Genomic DNA, 19,773 nt, shown 5'->3' on the forward strand with positions numbered 1-19,773 from the left:
CTTCCCCACAGCAGGTACTCTTGTTTGGGAAGGAGAGTCACCGCCTGAGTTAGCTTCACTGTCCCTACTTTTCCTGGGACATCTTCACCCCCTCCATCTTGTGAGACTGGTCATCATTTCTAGAAACTGTTCGCCATCTGGAGACCCTTTTGTGTTGCTCGAGATAAGTGTCCAATAACTGTTCTCGTTTTTCAGCTGATGCAGTACACGTTTCAACATGTTGGTGCCTACAATTATGTCGTCTTTCTGACCAGTGATCACCAGAACTGGGACCATGCACTTTACCCCATACAGACTTAGTTCCATGTCATACATGCACTTGGGGCGCACTTGTACTCCTCCACAGCCAACAAGGATGATATGCTGTGGGAGTTCTTGATGTGGGGTCAAGACGCTATCCGATAGTAGTCTCTGCTCTGCCTCTTCACTTATCGTGCAGGCCATTGAGCCTGTATCGAGGAGCCCTTGCAACTGAGCACAGCCATTAACTGTCACCGGTGCGTGAAATAACTCACTGAACGTCTCAACTCTGTGAATATTCGGAACAATTACCGTGCAATTATCAGACATTGCTTTACAGACATTGACATACATCTCCTTAAATTCTTCACTTTCTTTAAGGGTTGAATCTTCAACGCTCACACATCCCCTTTCCGTATGTGAGCTATCTAGTTTAAACTGGCTCCAACTTGCTCAGAGTTAGGTGGTGTGTGCGCTAACTGTGGCTGAGCGTTAATTCTTGGCCGGCGCTGTTGGCATTCTCTCTTCCAGTGGCCGGGCTTGTAACAGCCCATACAGAGGTTCGCCTGTCTACAGTGTGCAGTAGTTGAATGTTCGGCAGACTGACAGACTTTACATCTACTCTGAACAATGGCTGCTGGTCCCCTGCTTGGTGGCACGACTGCTGTTGTGTGTGCCGTCTGCTCTAGCACACGGTTCAGCAAGCCAATGAGAGACTGCATGCAGATGCTCTCTGTCTGAGGAGAGGATGGAAGCCCCATTGCCTTTGGGTAACCAGTAAGGTCTGTTGGGTTTTCAGCAGCGACTGTCTCTGTGGTTAATGCCTGAGCATGTGCACCAATGTTCTTTGGCCGAAAAGATTTGGCTTGACACATTGTTCTAGCCTCTCTCTGATGTTCAATGAGGTGTTCCTGAATTTCATTTGCTGTCCACTTTTCAGCTGTTTTGCACTTTAGGACACTTGCAAGAGCGGGGTCGGGACAGTGTTTCACCAGCATCATTGTGACTTCGTGAGAGGGGTCCTCAATGTTTCGCCCCTGCCTTCTCAGACACTCATCTGCGACATCCACAGCCTTGTTCAAGCGTATCCAATAGTCCATGGGACTTTCTCCGACCAGAGGAAGTGTGTTATAGAAATCTGCTAAAGGCATAGAGGAGTAGGTTAACTCACTGAAATGTTGTTTCAGAATATCAAAGACGAGCTTGGAGTTCTCAGCTGGCTGCAGCGATGGCATACTGCTCAGGGTAACTTTAACAATGTCTCTAGCCTTTCCCATTAGTCTTGACATTATCTCCTGGGAGTGCTCTTGCGGGTGTACACCCCTCTTATTCAGGTAAACGCTCATAATCTCTTCCCACTCATGCACTGTGTGTTTGTCTGTTCCATCACCCCTGAAGTACGGCGGCTCTTTGACATCTGTCTTCATGACTAACTTTACTCCTGTCATGTTCAAATCAGACTGTCCATATCCTAAGTTCAGGCTAGGCGTAGGAGTGGTTTGGTTATCTGCACTACCAACAGATCTCTGTAATTGGCTAGCAATGTTCTCTCCTATTTCATGAGCTAACTGTGTGATGAGACTCCCTAGGTCTGCAGAACTCACATGTGAACTAGACACTGGCTGACGTGGAGAATGTTCATCTGTTTGGGTGTGAGTGTATGAAAATGCAGGACAGCCCACTGAACTAACGCTGCTTGCAATGTCTGGAGCATCTCCTAAGCTACGCATGTGTGGTGCGGGGGAATATTCATCATTGCGTAAGCGTGTGGACGAGAGTACAGGTCTGCCTAGTATACCAGCACCCCTAACCGGCGTGCTCTCCACCATACTCATAAACCTGCCCCTCCCCAGGCTTACCCCTGCAGCATCTCCAACACTAAATGGTGTCTGCGCATCCTTACCATCAGTCATTTTTTTTTTTTTATAGAAAGTTGTAATAGACTATGGTAATGATATGTGAATCACCAGAACATGTGAATATGAAAAAAAATTTTTTTAAATGATAGAAGTAGCTGAGGTAAGCAATTAAGAGCTACAATTTACACATTAATGTTTGCCCTTATACTTGTAACGTTCTGAAGAGGTTCCTACTCGTCACAGCAACCACCGGCGATCACCCTGGCGATGATCTGAAGCGAAGATATCCGGGTCACGGCACCAATGTAGCCGGCGCGGTCTGCTCGTCGCCGACTACTGCGTTGTGTTCCGGTGCACTGAAGACAAGACACTGGCGTACTTGAAGGCACTTTATTGTGTACAACTCTCTCAATCTGTTCAACATCAAAGAGAGAAAATGTTCAAAACTCTACCCTCGACCAGAATCCGCCTCTCCCAGCCGAGTACAATGCAGACTCAGTATAATCACATTCAAAAATACAAGGAATAAAATACAACATAATTGGAAAATAAACATCACACCTGGTGTATATTTTATGTATGTGTCATATTGCATGTTATCTCTGCCAAAAACTCTGAGCTTTTAGCCTTTACATTAATACTGTGCAACATGACATAAACCATCTTTCAAATAGGTAATACATACAGTAATATGCACGAAGCAACATGTAATCCTTCACATTTGAGCTTCTTAGTGCCATTAAACACTAATCAATACATGAAAACATTTTAAATGAACACATATTTTTAACCTGATATAGGGAATACATACCTGTTCAACATCAAAGAGAGAAAATGTTCAAAACTCTACCCTCGACCAGAATCCGCCTAACATAAAAAAGAACAACGTGGGCTTCATCACAAGAGGATAGACGATTGCTAACTTACAGCTAAACAAAACACGAGGTTAGCTAAGTTAGCAATTTCTCAAACTCTCAAAAATAGCTAAATTCACGACACAGCTTGATTAAATGTACGTACACTCATCATATAATATACATACAAGTTACTATGTGCACTGAAACGTTTTAGTTTTAACAGGTATATCAAGTTTATATCACGCCGAAGTGAACACATACCTCTCCCAGCCGAGTACAATGCAGACTGAGAAAAGCATGACATCCCTCCGCATATAACCAAACCAACACTCTAGAGGGCGCACTTACACAACTAACTCTCCCAATATCTGTAGACTACACGAAATGCTGAACAATACAATATTTAGGTGAAATCAACTCACAAAATAAAATAAAAAATAGAAAATGAACGGTTGCAAAAATCTGTAATTCTTTGACCTGTTACACTAGCACTTGCCTCCAAAATAAAGCATCCCATCTGGGTTAACTTGGTTGAGTTTACGAAAACAGATCTAATACAAGTGTCTATGTATGAGGATGACTCAACACTATACATGTCAGCTACTACAGCGACTGAAATGACTGCAACACTTAACAAAGAGTTGCAGTTAGTTTCAGAGTGGGTGGAAAGGAATAAGTTAGTCCTAAATATTTCTAAAACTAAAAGCTCAATGTGGAACGGATTCTATTATTTACTCACCTTTAGAAGATTGTGTTACCTTTCTCACACCACTACAGTATTCATTTCAACAGACCCTTTCCATCCCCCATTGTTAGAGTTCAATATATGCCCAGGACTATATTGAGGGTCAGACTGTTGTAATGTCCAGTTGATTATGTAAATAGTCTTGTTACTGTGTAGTTACATATGTAATAAGGACCCCATAAAAGGAAGCGTTACCGTAAATAGTCTTGTAGAACTCTGGTATTGATGGTCCATCTGAGGGTGAGTCATTGATATGAATATTCAAAGTAAAAGAGCTGTGAACTCACCTGTGATGGCCCACGTCTACCACAACCTTTCCTATTGTGTTTCTAAGCACCACAGCATTTTAGGCAGCCATTGTTCAAAAATGTGTTCATACATACAGTACAATGGGAGGGCGTGTGGAATGAACAGGGGAGAACCAGGAAGTTGATCTCAGACTTCTATTTAGGACTGGGATCCTATTCAGAGTTACCCTATTGACAGTGAGGACAAACCCAGCCTGCCTCCCTCCACACTGATTGTGACCACGTTTGCACCGCAGGATCTAGAGATGACATCAGTGAAGCTGGAAGACTGCAGTCAAACACTGGAGCTGAATGTCAACATTAAAGATGAAGAAGAGGAGGAGAAGATAGGGAAATCTGTTTCTCATGGTAAGAGCAGGTTCTATCTATCTATAAATTATCTTGATAAGTTAGACCTCCCTAAATTGACCCAGTCTATTGCTAGGTTGAATTCTGTCATTCTGACATCCAATTCCAAAACTCTTCTATGCTTTTGAATGAGGAAAATGTGGAATTGGAATTTAAGTTACTTTGTAATTGAAATGTGATAGTGGGAGATGATATCACTAATCATTTTCAAAGGGTTTTGAAGTTTCTGTCCTATATTAATAAAGATCAGTAAAACATATACACTGCTCAAAAAAATAAAGGGAACACTTAAACAACACAATGTAACTCCAAGTCAATCACACTTCTGTGAAATCAAACTGTCCACTTAGGAAGCAACAATGATTGACAATAAATGTCACATGCTGTTGTGCAAATGGAATAGACAACAGGTGGAAATTATAGGCAATTAGCAAGACACCCCCAATAAAGGACTGGTTTTGCAAGTGGTGACCACAGACCACTTCTCAGTTCCTATGCTTCCTGGCTGATGTTTTGGTCACTTTTGAATGCTGGCGGTGCTTTCACTCTAGTGGTAGCATGAGACGGAGTCTACAACCCACACAAGTGGCTCAGGTAGTGCAGCTCATCCAGGATGACACATCAATGCGAGCTGTGGCAAGAAGGTTTGCTGTGTCTGTCAGCGTAGTGTCCAGAGCATGGAGGCGCTACCAGGAGACAGGCCAGTACATCAGGAGACGTGGAGGAGGCCGTAGGAGGGCAACAACCCAGCAGCAGGACTGCTACCTCCGCCTTTGTGCAAGGAGGAGCATGAGGAGCACTGCCAGAGCCCTGCAAAATGACCTCCAGCAGGCCACAAATGTGCATGTGTCTGCTCAAACGGTCAGAAACAGACTCCATGAGGGTGGTATGAGGGCCCGACGTCCACAGGTGGGGGTTGTGCTTACAGCCCAACACCGTGCAGGACATTTGGCATTTGCCAGAAAACACCAAGATTGGCAAATTCGCCACTGGCGCCCTGTGCTCTTCACAGATGAAAGCAGGTTCACACTGAGCACATGACAGACGTGACAGAGTCTGGAGATGCCGTGGAGAACGTTCTGCTGCCTGCAACATCCTCCAGCATGACCGGTTTGGCGGTGGGTCAGTCATGGTGTGGGGTGGCATTTCTTTGGGGGGCCGCACAGCCCTCCATGTGCTCGCCAGAGGTAGCCTGACTGCCATTAGGTACCGAGATGAGATCCTCAGACCCCTTGTGAGACCATATGCTGGTGCGGTTGGCCCTGGGTTCCTCCTAATGCAAGACAATGCTAGACCTCATGTGGCTGGAATGTGTCAGCAGTTCCTGCAAGAGGAAGGCATTGATGCTATGGACTGGCCCGCCTGTTCCTCAGACCTGAATCCAATTGAGCACATCTGGGACATCATGTCTCGCTCCATCCACCAACGCCACATTGCACCACAGACTGTCCAGGAGTTGGCGGATGCTTTAGTCCAGGTCTGGGAGGAGATCCCTCAGGACACCATCCGCCACCTCATCAGAAGCATGCCCAGGCGTTGTAGGGAGGTCATACAGGCACGTGGAGGCCACACACACTACTGAGCCTCATTTTGACTTGTTTTAAGGACATTACATCAAAGTTGGATCCGCCTGTAGGTTGGTTTTTCACTTTCATTTTGAGGGTGACTCCAAATCCAGACCTCCATGGGTTGATACATTTGATTTCCATTGATAATTTTTGTGTGATTTTGTTGTCAGCACATTCAACTATGTAATGAAAAAAAGTATTTAATAAGATTATTTCATTCATTCAGATCTAGGATGTGTTATTTTAGTGTTCCCTTAATTTTTTTGAGCAGTGTATATATATATATATATTTACCGTATTTAACACCTTTTTGGGGCACTAAAGTACTTCAATATATACTTCCACAAATGTTTTAAACTGGTACCTGCTACCTTCAGACACTTGTAGGCGACCTAGAGCGAAACAACAGACATGAACTTGTTGGTGAGTCTCACCTTTCGATGTGTAGGCCAAACTTCTCGGACGCTACAGACAGAAGTCTCCTGGTCTGACAAACAACACTGTAGTTCTTCCACCGCAGATGAGGAAGGCCGACCTCAGAGGATGTGGTGGATTGAGACGCAGCCCATGCAAAAAATACATCTCTAGCTTAAACAGACAGATTTTGATGGGGATTGATATTATTATGCTAATTTTATTTCCACAGGGGTGCTCTAGGGTTTTTAAAAGCACACCAACATATACATAAAGAAGAGATGCCGGTAACACTTCCTTTTATGGGGTCCTTATTACAGTGTAATTACATGTGTAACTACACTGTAAACAAGTATTGTAGTTAACTGTAATGACACATAGTTACAATGTAATAACATGTACCAGGTAGTAATTGTGGTCTGTAATTACAGAAGTGTACCAATGAATGCTTGTTACCATGCTTGTTACAAATGGGCAGGTTTCCACTAAATTCACAATCTTCTTTTTTCGCTTCTCAGCTGCATCTGATTTATTAACAACTGTGACAAAGGTTGGGATCCCTTGTGGATGCTCTGGGTGTCTGAGATATTATAGCCTATGCTCAATAGGCTCTAATTAATATTTGCCAGCAATATACTCCCCTGCACCACACTGCTAGCTAGCCTCTGAAGCTAAGCAGGGATGGTCCTGGTCGGTCCCTGGATGGGAGACCAGATGCTGCTGGAAGTGGTGTTGACGGGCCAGCAGGAGGCACTCATCCCAATGCCCCAGGGCATTGATTGGGGACATTGCCCTGTGTGCCGTCTTTCAGATGGGATGTTAAACGGGTGCCCTGACTGTCTGCGGTCACTAAAGATCCCATGCCACTTATCATAAGAGTAGGGGTGTTAACCCCAGTGTCCTGGCTGAATTACCAATCTGTCCCTCAGACCATCACAGCCACCTAATCATCCCTAGCTTCCAATCGGCTCATTCATCCCCCATCCTCTCCACTGTAACTATTTCCCAGGTTGTAGCTGTAAATGAGAATGTGTTCGTCAACTTACCTGGTAAAATACAATTACTTAAACATTAATGTGCACTGTTCAAAATATATCTCCAGTCAATGTTGTTGCTAGCACTTGCCTCCAAAATAAAGCGTTCCATCCATGTGGAAATTGAGCAAATTGAGGTGACTAAACTGCTTGGAGTAACCCTGGATTGTAAACTGTCATGGTCAAAAAATATTAATACAACAGTTGCTAAGATGGGGAGAAATTTGTCCATAATAAAGCGCTGCTCTACCTTCTTAACAGCACTATCAACAAGGCATGTCCTACAGACCCTAGTTTTGTCAAACCTGGACTACTGTTAAGTCGTGTGGTCAGGTGACACAAAAAAGGACTTAAGAAAATTGCAATTGGCTTAGAACAGGGCTTGTAATGTTTTTAAATTGTTTTTAAAATTGTATGAACTGCCTTAATTTTGCTGGACCCCAGGAAGAGTTCACAGTTGCACTGTGGTACAGGGGAACAGGAAGTTCCGGGCAGGCTAATGGGGATTCATAATAAATACAAGTCACAGATGAAGAAGAAGACACTATTTCAAAGCATAGTACATGTAATGTTAGCCAAGTACAATGTAATTACTAGTTGTTACACAGGATTTAGCTAGTTAAAATGAAGTGTATCTTTAGGAGTACTTGTCATTCATGTGTACAGTACATTACCCATCCTGACAACCTGGCCCTCAATTTAAAGCTTGTGGAAGTGACATCCAAGTGGGAGAATAAATACACTAGCACACCACAGAGTATCTGTATAGGAAAATCATTCAGAGCACACTGTGCTGCCAATCACAGTGTAAGGTGCCACATTTTGCGGGTGTGGAGAGCTCGTTAGAGGATAGAGAAAGCTTGCATTGAAGAGCTGGGCATCGTGTTATGACCTGCATTATCTGAATTAGGCCCACAGAATTATACCTACGGAGGAGGGGCTTCTATGGAGGAACTTTGAATGTCTGAACTTCAGAGTTGGTTTAACGTTGGACCAGAGCAGATGTTAGCTAGCTAGCTAACAACCTTGTTTGTGCAGTGCAGTGTAGCACTAGAATTAAAAACAGGTCGTACCTTTTTGTAGTTAATAAATCCAATGTGAAACATGGTGACTATAGTATCCTTAACTAGCATTGAAAAAGTTAATCCATTCTTCTCAAATTAAACATATCTCCCTAATTTCTGAATCATGCTTGTAATGTTGTCAGTAGGATACAGTAACCTATGCTTCAGAGGGGAGGAGCAGGTAGTTTCCACACGCACACCCACTGGCAAAGGTTTCCATTCCAGCTGGAAGGCAGAAACTGGAATACGTTTCTACAGTGAGCTTTCCCAGCTAACAAAATTACGTTCCAGGATGTCACCAAAGTTATTTTAGTCCCTACATAAGTCATGATAAGGTTATTGTGAAACGTTCCTTCTACGTAGCTGTGGTGTCCGCTGACAAAACTTATGTCCCAAGTCTTTTCAGGACGTAGAAATGTGGGGGATTTTAAACCGTTAAATATGTGTATTTTTAAGTCAACCTCATAACGTTGCTAAACGTCAGAAAGTTTGTTGAGAGCCCCATAAAATACAGTTTCTGGTAACGTAACTGTTACGGTCCGGCACTGTTGTTCCTGTCCCCGCTTGTTTTCCTTTTCCCTTTTTCCCTGTGTGTGTTGTCTGTGTCTGTCTCCTCCCGCTGTGCAGCCCAGTCAGAGGATCTAGGTCAGGGGGCGTGGCCATTATCTCTCCTGCTCAGTTACATCCAGCTGCAGCTCATTGTCACCAATCAACCAGCAGTTATCTACCCGGGCTGGCCACCTCTCCAGCGCCAGTTCGTTCCTACACCACCTGTGGTAACTTGGCTCCGTACAGCAATCTCAGTTTAGTTGTTACCCTCTCAGCATTATAGTTGTCTCTGCCACGTTTGTAACCTGTCTCTCCTTCGACCAGATCCCGTCTGTTCCTGCTGCCTGCCTGCCTGCCACTCCCACGCCGCAACCTGCTCATCTGTTGTCTGATATCCTCGGCATCCAGCTCTCAGTGCTACTGGCTCTCCACCCCACGCAGCTCCTACCCCGGTCTGAAGCTGCTCCACCCTGAACTACTCCTCTCTGCCAAAACACGCTGAATAAACAACATCTTAATTCACCCTCTTTGTCCGTGTGTCCGTCTCTGCGCCTGAGTCCCCACCTAGCCTAACAGAACGAACTGGCCAAACATGGACTCAGCAGAGATGCCACATGAAACAAGGGGTGATGGCGTACAATGCGCCCTCCATTCACAGGGAATGTTATTGGGACAACACGACCAACTCATCCGGTCTCTATTGGATAACAACCAGCGGTTGTTGGATCAAGTATCTCAGCTCACCTCTCAGGTAGCTAACCTGGTAACACTCACTACTCTTCCTCCCTCTGCTTCTCCTCCGCCTGTTCCTCCTACAGTTGCTCCAGGCTCGGCTTTCGCTCCTGCCCTTCGGGAACCCCCTACAACCTCACCCGAACCTTTCACCGGGGACCTGAACAAATGCCGTGGTTTCCTGCTTCAGTGCCGCTTGGTGTTCCAACAGAAGCCCCTGTCTTTCTCCACGGAATCCTCAAAGGTACATTACGCTCTGGGGTTACTGAGGGGCAAAGCTTTGATTTGGGCAGAAGCGGCTTGTTCTACTCAGCAGATTGCCAGCCTGTCGTTTGACGATTTTTCCTCTCAATTGGAAATTGTGTTTGATCACCCGGACCATGCCGGGACCGCCACAAAGAGACTGTTGAAGCTACGACAGGGCACGGGTAGCGTGGCTGAATACGCCATTGATTTTTGGACCTTGGCAGCCGATTCCAAGTGGAGAGACGACGCTCTTCAGGGAGCGTTTGTTAACGGTTTGAGTGACACGATTAAGGATGAACTAGCTGTTCGTGAGGAGCCTGCTAACCTTCATTTTCTCGTTTCCCTTGCTACACGAATAGACAACAGGCTACGGGAGAGGAGACAGGAGAGGGGCGGTCGGGTCCGCACCGCAGGCGGGGCTCCCTCGCTTTCTGCAACCCGAGCAACACCACCACTCGGACACCGCCCATACACCTCAGCGGATCCCTCCACGGAACTAGACGAGCCCATGCAGCTGGGCCGTGCTCGTCTGTCCCCTGCCCGAAAAGGAACGGCGCATGCGGGCTGGTGAGTGCGTGTACTGTGGGGACCGCACTCATTTCCTGGTTAACTGTCCGGTTCGCCTAAAAGACAAAGCTCGCAGGTAAAAGTGGGCGTACTTGCGAGTGCTACACCTGACTCAATGCCCACAACACCCACGTCTCGGAAGCAGCTACAACGCTTCCTGGGCTTCGCCAACTTCTACCGCCGCTTCATCAGGGGTTTCAGCCGAGTGGTTGCCCCCCTGACCAAGCTCACCTCCCCAAAGGTGCCATTCCTGTGGACGCCTGAGGCCGAGTCAGCCGTGAGTACACTGAAGGAACTGTTCTCCACCTCACCTGTTCTTATTCATCCAGACACTAGTTTGCAGTTTATTGTGGAAGTGGACGCCTCTGATTCGGGGGTGGGGGCTGTCCTGTCACAATGTTCCCCCACGGACCAGAAGCTCCATCCTGTGGCCTTTTTCTCCAGGAGATTGACCCCTGCTGAGAAGAACTACGACGTGGGTAACCGGGAGTTGCTTGCTGTCAAGTTGGCGTTGGAGGAGTGGAGGCACTGGCTAGATGGAGCAGAGCAACCCTTCATAGTCTGGACAGACCACAAGAACCTGGCTTACATCCAGTCATCCAAGAGGCTAAACTCCCGTCAGGCCAGATGGGCTCTGTTCTTCAGCAGGTTCAAGTTTATTTTAACATATCGTCCTGGCACACGTAATGTCAAGCCTGATGCTCTCTCTCGCCAGTTTACAGACAATGAAGACTCCAGCAATCCTGAACCTGTTCTGCCCGCTTCCTGTTTGGTGGCGGCTGTTCACTGGGAAATCGAGTCCCTCGTCCGATCGGCACAAGAGTCGGAACCTGGACCGGCCGTTGGCCCCCCCGACCTTCTCTATGTTCCCGCAGCCGTGCGGCCGCAAGTGCTCAACTGGATCCACACCTCGCGCTTCTCCTGTCACCCTGGTATGAACCGTACACTGTCGCTACTGAAGAGGCACTTTTGGTGGCCATCCGTCGAGGCTGACGTCCGGGAATACGTGGCGGCCTGTTCCATCTGTGGCCAAAATAAGGCTTCCCACCGGGCTCCTTCGGGCCTGCTGCGGCCTCTCCCAGTCCCGAGTCGTCCTTGGTCTCACGTGGCCTTGGACTTCGTCACTGGACTTCCTATGTCTGAAGGTAATGACACCATACTCACCATCGTGGACAGATTCTCTAAATCTGCCCATTTTGTTGCATTACCAAAATTACCGTCTGCCAGTGAGACAGCCGACCTCTTTGTCCTACATGTATTCCGTCCCCATGGAATACCTGTGGACATAGTGTCCGATAGAGGCCCACAGTTCATTTCTCGGGTATGGAAGGAGTTTTGTTCTGCTCTGGGTGCCTTTGTCAGTCTCTCATCAGGTTTCCATCCCCAGTCCAATGGCCAGACTGAGAGGACCAATCAGGACCTGGAGGCTGCTCTACGCTGTGTGACATCCCAGAACCCGTCCACCTGGGCCAAACACCTCCCGTGGGTCGAATATGCCCACAATTCCCTCACCTCATCTGCCACCTCTCACCATTTGAGGCGGCTTTGGGGTACCAACCGCCATTGTTCCCGTCTCAGGAAAAGGAGTTAGCCGTCCCGTCAGTTCAGGATAACCTTCGTCGCTGCCGCAAGGTGTGGGTGGACACCCGTGAGGTCCTTCTACGGACAGCAGAGCGTAACAAGAGAGTGGCGGACAGGCACAGGGTAGTCGCTCCCCAGTTCCAGCCTGGTCAGCGAGTCTGGCTCTCCTCCAGCAACATCCCTCTGCGCACTGACTCCCGTAAGCTGTCGCCCCGGTATTTGGGTCCTTTCGAGATCGACTCCATCATCAACCCTTCGGCTGTTCGGGTTGAAGCTTCCCCAGGCCATGAGAGTCCATCCCACATTTCACGTGTCCCAGCTGAAGCTGGTCTCCTCCAGCCCTTTGTGTCCGCCTGTGGATCCCCCTCCGCCACCGCGTGTGTACGACCATCCAGCCTACACGGTGCGGAGACTGCTGGACGTCCGGAGGCGTGGTAGAGGTCTTCAGTACCTGGTGGACTGGGAGGGATACGGTCCCGAGGAGAGGTCCTGGATTCCCCGGCGGTTTATACTGGACCCGCAGCTGGTGGCTGACTTCCATAGGGACCACCCTGACAAGCCGGGTGGGTCGCCGGGTGGCGCCCGTTGAGGGGGGGGTACTGTTACGGTCCGGCACTGTTGTTCCTGTCCCCGCTTGTTTTCCTTTTCCCTTTTTCCCTGTGTGTGTTGTCTGTGTCTGTCTCCTCCCGCTGTGCAGCCCAGTCAGAGGATCTAGGTCAGGGGGCGTGGCCATTCTCTCTCCTGCTCAGTTACATCCAGCTGCAGCTCATTGTCACCAATCAACCAGCAGTTATCTACCCGGGCTGGCCACCTCTCCAGCGCCAGTTCGTTCCTACACCACCTGTGGTAACTTGGCTCCGTACAGCAATCTCAGTTTAGTTGTTACCCTCTCAGCATTATAGTTGTCTCTGCCACGTTTGTAACCTGTCTCTCCTTCGACCAGATCCCGTCTGTTCCTGCTGCCTGCCTGCCTGCCACTCCCACGCCGCAACCTGCTCATCTGTTGTCTGATATCCTCGGCATCCAGCTCTCAGTGCTACTGGCTCTCCACCCCACGCAGCTCCTACCCCGGTCTGAAGCTGCTCCACCCTGAACTACTCCTCTCTGCCAAAACACGCTGAATAAACAACATCTTAATTCACCCTCTTTGTCCGTGTGTCCGTCTCTGCGCCTGAGTCCCCACCTAGCCTAACAGTAACTTTAGTCAGTGGGTACCTATAGTACCAATAAGGCACGTAACAGTGTGATGGGGACAAGGACATTGCGGCTGGCCAAACCCTCCCCTAACCCAGACGACACTGGGCCAATTGTGCATCACCTCATGGGTCTCCCGGTCGTGGCTGGCTGCGACACAGACAGGTATCGAACCAGCATCTGTAGCAACGCAGCTTGCACTGCGATGCAGTGTCTTAGACCACTGCGCCACTCGGGAGGACCCTTAAAACATGTCATTTAATCTACCCTGAACATATAAACAGTATCCTGTCGGTAGGTGTCCACTGACGAAATATGCAAAATGCCAGAAAATAAGTTCTTCTTTTACTTAAACTGTATCACAATAAATTCGTAAACAAAATCACAGCAATAAGCTCACAAAATAACAAGTCAGTAAAAACATGAACACTGCACTCCAATCAAGAAGTGCAGACTAAATAGCCTTGGTTTCTCAAATGACTGCCTCGCCTGGTTCACCAACTACTTCTCAGATAGAGTTCAGTGTGTCAAATCGGAGGGCCTGTTGTCTGGACCTATGGCAGTCTCTATGGGGGTGCCACAGGGTTCAATTCTTGGGCCGACACTTTTCTCCGTGTATATCAATGATGTCGCTCTTGCTGCTGGTGACTCTCAGATCCACCTCTACGCAGACGACACCATTTTGTATACATCTGGCCCTTCATTGGACACTGTGTTAACAAACCTCCAAACGAGCTTCAATGCCATAAAACAATCCTTCAGTAGCCTCCAACTGCTCTTAAACACTAGTAAAACTAAATGCATGCTTTTCAATCGAACGCTGCTGGCACCCGCCCACCCGACTAGAATCACCACTCTCGACGGGTCTGACCTAGAGTATGTGGACAACTACAAATACCTAGGTGTCTGGTTAGACTGTAAACTCAACTTCCAGACTCACATAAAGAATCTCCAATCCAAAGTTAAATCTAGAATCGGCTTCCTATTTCGCAATAAAGCCTCCTTCACTCATGCTGCCAAACATGCCCTCGTAAAACTGACTATCCTACCGATCCTTGACTTCGGCGATGTCATTTACAAAATAGCCTCCAACACTCTACTCAGCAAATTGGATGTAGTCTATCACAGTGCCATCCGTTTTGTCTCCAAAGCCCCATACACTACCCACCACTGTGACCTGTACGCTCTTGTTGGCTGGTCCTCACTACATGTTCGTCGTCAAACCCACTGGCTCCAGGCCATCTATAAATCACTGCTAGGCAAATCCCCGCCTTATCTTAGCTCATTGGTCACCATAGCAGCACCCACCCGTAGTCTGCGCTCCAGCAGGTATATCTCACTGGTCATTCCCAAAGCCAACACCTCCTTTGGCCGCCATTCCTTCCAGTTCTCTGCTGCCAATGACTGGAACGAATTGCAAAAATCTCTGAAGCTGGAGACTCTTATCTCCCTCAATAACTTTAAGCATCAGTTGTCAGAGCACCTTACCGATCACTGTACCTGTACACAGCCCATCTGAAATTAGCCCACCCAACTACCTCATCCCTATATTGTTATTTATTTTGCTCTTTTGCACCCCAGTATCTCTATTTGCACATAATCTCTTGCACATCTAGCATTCCAGTGTTAATACTATTGTAATTATTCTGCACTATAGCCTATTTATTGCCTTACCTCCATAACTTGCTACATTTGCACACACTGTATATATATTTTCTGTTGTATTTCTGACTTTATGTTTTTTACCCCATATGTAACTCTGTGTTGTTTTTATTGCACTACTTTGCTTTATCTTGGCCAGGTCGCAGTTGTAAATGAGAACCTGTTCTCAACTGGCTTACCTGGTTAAATAAAGGTGAAATAAAAAATAAATAAAAAAGAACTGTAAAACTGCTTAAAGCTAAAAGTGAATAACTATGTTATGTTTATTCAGGTGCTGCTGCTCCATCCTCATCCACAGTCTCTTCCTCGACCCGCTCCTGGAAGTCAAAATAACACAAACTGGTCATTATTTTCCGTAAACAAATGATCAAAATGCCGGTTTAACGTTGACTCCCTACTACATTCCTTTTTTACTAGCACAATCATTTAGCTATATTGACCGACTGGATTAAAGTGAAGTAAAAAAAATCTAAACAATCATAAAGTGTTATTTTTAATCATACCTTTCTCTTACTCTTGAGCCGAGCTGGTGCATGTTTGAGAGCGTCTGCTATTTTGTCATCTACCTCTTGGTAGGTAGCCTTGGGGTGTGCTTTCAGGGACGCTCCTATGTTGTGAAAAATAATTGTAAATGGTACATTCCATGTCATATCATTACTTTTCCACCTATGCTGGCTGAGACAGAGATTGGGTATTGTCCCTCTCGTCCCCCATAGGCAGTTTTGGCCATGAGACCTCTCTCCTTCACCTTTCCTTTGTCCTCTCTCTCCGATCTTAACAGGTGGTAGGATTTCACATTAATTTGTAACTGCCTTGTTACTGATTTTAATTCATTTGAAATGTTAATAAAAACACATTTGACTTACCATCACTTGACCAATAATACTATCTACTAAATAATAATAAATAAGGATCTAAACTTGTGCATTTACTTACTTGTGACAGCATCATAGATTGATAGCTCATTAAAGGCCCTCTTCCCCTTCCTGCCCTTCAAGGAGTAGCCTGTCCACAGCTCCTCTGTTCTAATTTTTCTCATCATTCGTCTGATTCCTGAGCCCAGGTCCAGGCCACAGCAGAGGGTCAGGTATCGGATCTGATAAAAAAATAAAAGAAACCCCACTCATTTGTGTGTTCCTCAGCTAAAACAGCTGGCCATACAGTTCTGATTGATAGTAATGAGAAATCATTTTTGTAGTGTATCATGTAATCATGGGCTAAAACTTGTGTAAACAGGCAGAGGGTTGATCGTTTCTTCTTAAGATAAGTTAAATACCTCGATCGTATGAACTCTGTACGGATCATCTCCAGTTCCACCATTATCCTCTATGGCCTCCATAACTTGGTTCAGAGCAGTCCTGAACTCTGTACGGATCATCTCCAGTTCCACCATTATCCTCTATGGCCTCCATAACTTGGTTCTGAGCAGTCCTGAACTCTGTACGGATCATCTCCAGTTCCACCATTATCCTCTATGGCCTCCATAACTTGGTTCAGAGCAGTCCTGAACTCTGTACGGATCATCTCCAGTTCCACCATTATCCTCTATGGCCTCCATAACTTGGTTCAGATCAGTCCTGAACTCTGTACGGATCATCTCCAGTTCCACCATTATCCTCTATGGCCTCCATAACTTGGTTCAGAGCAGTCCTGAACTCTGTACGGATCATCTCCAGTTTCACCATTATCCTCTATGGCCTCCATAACTTGGTTCAGAGCAGTCCTGAACTCTGTACGGATCATCTCCAGTTCCACCATTATCCTCTATGGCCTCCATAACTTGGTTCAGAGCAGTCCTGAACTCTGTACGGATCATCTCCAGTTCCACCATTATCCTCTATGGCCTCCATAACTTGGTTCAGAGCAGTCCTGAACTCTGTACGGATCATCTCCAGTTTCACCATTATCCTCATCTCCACTGCTTGAAGATCTGCAAAATAATAAAGACTCAACAGTTTTGCTGCAAGTAGTGTGACAATACAAGCCATGAGTACCAGGCAGGACATGTATCAAGGCCATGTGAAATACCGCGATCAAAATATCCACCCTTCATATATATTAGTAGTATTGATAACCACGTATCTGCTGACAGCCAAACAATTTGGAATTGATGTTGACAATACAAGAGAAGCAACATGTTGTAACATATAGGCTAGCATAATATACCTTTAATGTATCTAGCAGGCATCTCAGAAGCCACAGGATCATCAAGCAGGGATGGCAGCTCTTGGTCTAAAATATAAGAAAAAATCATGCTGTTATTCAAACTTTCTACATTTACGATTTCGAGATCAATATCTTGATGGCTAAAGAAACCTGATTCTGATGCTCTGTCTTGGCCAGCTTCTTCCTGGCTGCCACTTGGACTAACTGAGAAAATAGAAGGAAAAACATGAAGACAAACTTTGCTTTTGAAACTGGCACAGAACCAAACGTGAAGGGATGTCAGTCAGGAGCTCAGTGGGAAGGTTAATGAATCCCAACAAAAATAAATGCTAAGCATAATTTATTTATTTATTATGCTTTTAGTTTGATGGCAAATACATACAGATATTTACAAACATGGCATCACACTTGTGTTTTACCCCAGAAGATTAGGGTGATTTCACTACTGTTGTAAATACAAGTTTCACCCATACACAGCACCACAACTATTTGGAAAGTTCTAACAGTATGCACAAAGTAGTAATATGACTTTAAATAACCTAATATGCAAAAATATGATGGTAATTGTATTCTATTGAGTGGCTTTGAAAGGTTTGTAAAGCTATAATACTTCATACAATTCAATTGTTTACCCTAAAACTAATTGTTTACCCTAAAACTACAACCAGACACTTACTGTTGCTCTGGCTTGAGGTGGCACATGGCCTCAAGTCCTCTGCATCTGCAATTACAGAGAATATCACAGATGTCAAACCGTTACCACATTTATAGTACACACTTATCAGATTTTCCTGTTCATCCCATACAGTTGGTAGGAACAGAACTTTGAGAAAGTAGGCTTGTTTATCAGACTTGAACCATTATGTACCTTGTTGTAGGGTCTTTTCAAAGACACTGGCTCTTGAAGTTACTAGGATAGCCACATTAGCAGCTAATTAGCGTTTCATTTTTGGGGGGTAAATGCAGGTGAATATATTGATCAAAGTCACCTTGTCCTAGAGAGATTTACACTGTTATCAAAACGTTACGCCAGGGTAAGCCCATCTTCCACCCAATGTAAAGCTGGGATATATAAGATTTTTGTTGTTATTCTGTCCCTCACTGTTAAAATAAACCTACCATTAAAATTATAGACTGATCATTTCTTTGTCAGTGGGCAAACGTACAAAATCAGCAGGGAATCAAATACTTTTCTCCCTCACTGTAAAATACCCCGTTAAAAAAATAATAATCTAAAATGTGAAGTTTTGTCACACAACACAATGCCCAGTGGTGTAAAGTACTTAAGTAAAAATACTTTAAAGTACTACTTAAGTCATTTTTTGGGTAACTGTACTTTACTTTACTATTTCTACTTTTGACAACTTTTACTTCACTACATTCCAAAAGAAAATGATGTACTTTTTACTCCATACATTTTCCCTGACACCTAAAAGTACTTGTTACATTTTGAATGCTTAGGACAGAAAAATGGTGAAATTCACGTAATTATCAAGAGAAAATCTGAGTGTTGGTGTGCCCCTGGCTATCCATAAATACAATTTAAAAAATAAAATGGTGTCGTCTGGTTTACTTAAAATGAGGAATTTGAAATTATTTATACGTTTACTTTGACTTTTGATAGTAAAGTATATTTTAGCAATTACATTTACTTTTGATACTTAAGTATATTTTAAACCACATACTTATAGACTTTTACTCAAGTAGTATTTTACTGGGTGACTTTCAGTTTTACTTGAGTCATTTTCTATTAAGGTATCTTTACTTTTACTCAGGTATGACAATTGGGTGCTTTGAAAGGTTTGTAAAGCTATAATACTTCATACAATTCAATTGTTTACCCTAAAACTACAACCAGACACTTACTGTCGCTCTGGCTTGAGGTGGCACATGGCCACAGATGTCTCAAGTTTTGAGGAAGCATGCAATTGGCATGCTGACTGCAGGAATGTCCACCAGAGCTGTTGCCAGATAATTTAATGTAATTTCTCTACCATAAGTCACCTCCAACTTTGTTTTAGAGAATTTGGCAGTATGCCCAACCAGCCTCACAACTGCTGACCACTGTGTATGGCGTTGTGTGGGCGTGTGGTTTGCTGATGTCAATGTCGTGAACACAGTACCCCATGTTAGTGTCAGGGTTATGGTATGGGCAGGCATAAGCTACGGAGAAGGAACAAAATTGCATTTTATCAATGGAAAATGTAATCACAGAGATACCATGACAAGATCCTGAGGCCCATTGACCTGCCGACATCACGTCATGTTTCAGCATGATAATGCAGGGCCCAATGTCGCAAGGATCTGTACACAATTCCAGGAAGCTGAAAATGTCCCAGTTCTTCCATGTCCTGCATACTCACCAGACATGTCACCCATTGAGCATGTTTGGGAGGGCTGGATCGACGTGTACCACAGCTTGTTCCAGTTCCCGTCAATATACAGCAACTTCGCACAGCCACTGAAGAGGAATGGGACAACATTCCACAGGCTCCCGAGTGGCTCAGCGGTCTAAGGCACTGCATCTCAGTGCTTGAGATGTAGTGCCTTAGATTCCAGGCTATCACAACCGGCCGTGATTGGGAGTCCCACAGGGCAGCGCACAATTGGCCCAGCGTCGTCCGGGTTTGGCCGGTGTA

The 19,773-nt window shown here is 45.5% G+C and overlaps 1 long non-coding RNA gene across 1 annotated transcript; it reads right to left on the reverse strand.

Annotated features, from left to right (window-relative positions):
* Nucleotides 1-17,159: 17,159 nt before the first annotated feature.
* LOC121566521 lies at nt 17,160-19,028 on the reverse strand. The gene is made up of 3 exons (XR_006000916.1): nt 19,001-19,028; nt 17,285-17,338; nt 17,160-17,200 (listed from the first exon to the last, which is right to left on the reverse strand). It is a non-coding gene; the product is annotated as an uncharacterized LOC121566521 (long non-coding RNA).
* Nucleotides 19,029-19,773: the final 745 nt, after the last annotated feature.

This window comes from Coregonus clupeaformis, unplaced genomic scaffold (genome assembly GCF_020615455.1).
Source record: "Coregonus clupeaformis isolate EN_2021a unplaced genomic scaffold, ASM2061545v1 scaf1285, whole genome shotgun sequence".
NCBI classification, from domain to species: domain Eukaryota; kingdom Metazoa; phylum Chordata; class Actinopteri; order Salmoniformes; family Salmonidae; genus Coregonus; species Coregonus clupeaformis.